Source organism: Etheostoma spectabile, unplaced genomic scaffold (genome assembly GCF_008692095.1).
Source record: "Etheostoma spectabile isolate EspeVRDwgs_2016 unplaced genomic scaffold, UIUC_Espe_1.0 scaffold00018311, whole genome shotgun sequence".
Lineage (NCBI taxonomy): Eukaryota > Metazoa > Chordata > Actinopteri > Perciformes > Percidae > Etheostoma > Etheostoma spectabile.
Window position 1 is genome coordinate 39,023 of NW_022604202.1, and position 957 is coordinate 39,979.

The following is a 957-nucleotide window of genomic DNA, read 5'->3' on the forward strand; positions in this document are numbered from 1 at the left end:
GTACGGATACGGATACAGATAATTCATGTGGTAAACAGATACAGATACAGATAATGCTGTACTCGCTCATCCCTAGTATATACAAGCTGGACATTTTCCTCTTTAACTCATATTGTAGCTTGTTTCGCCGCTGCCGACTGCAGCGTTCTCGCTTAATACTACACCAGTGTCAAAGATTGTTATCTATCAGTCACTTAGACACAACAAGGAAAAATAGGGTTCCGGTTTTTTGAAAACGGAAGACATCCCTTGAAAGTCCTATATTGTAAAAATGGAGATGTCTGTGTCTTTCTTTGATTCAAAACCAGGCTGATGTGCAATATAAATACTGTGAAAGTAACAAAACGCTTAATTCACACAGCCGTTTTCTAGAAACTGTGCCTTTAAAATAGACGTCATGACACTTTAATGTCAGGGCATGACCTGGAAAAGCTTGATACTATTGTTATGTCTAGGGGGCTTCCAGAGTGATGATGTGTGTATGCATTATTCTTAAAGAAAGTTGATGTGTGTATGCATTAATCTCAAAGAAAGTTAATGTGTACATACATTGATGGTAGACCTCGTGGCGCAATTGTAGCGCGTCTGACTCCAGATCAGAAGGTTGTGTGTTCAAATCACGTCGGGGTCAGATGTTTAGGGGTGGCAGTAGCTCAGTCAGTAGGGAACGAGAATGTCTCGGCACTACCAGGTGTTCTTAAGCAAGGCATTGTACCCCCCCCCCTCCCAGCCTCTCAGGGTGCTGGCCAGCTCTGACATTTCTACATTTAGGCATGAATAGGTCCTGAGCATGTGTGTGTTTTTCAGACTTGTGTGTGATTACTATCAAAGAGTGTAAATTGTGTCAAAAGTAGTATACATATTACATTAATTTTTTAAAAAGAAAGAGATGTGCATTGATCTAAAAGAAGGTTGATGTGTATGTGCATTAATCAAAACGAAAGTTGATGTGTGTAT

The 957-nt window shown here is 40.1% G+C and overlaps 1 non-coding gene across 1 annotated transcript; it reads left to right on the top strand.

Moving 5' to 3' along the window:
- Positions 1-559: 559 nt before the first annotated feature.
- trnaw-cca (transfer RNA tryptophan (anticodon CCA)) lies at positions 560-631 on the top strand. Its single transcript has one exon. It is a non-coding gene; the product is annotated as a tRNA-Trp (tRNA).
- Positions 632-957: the final 326 nt, after the last annotated feature.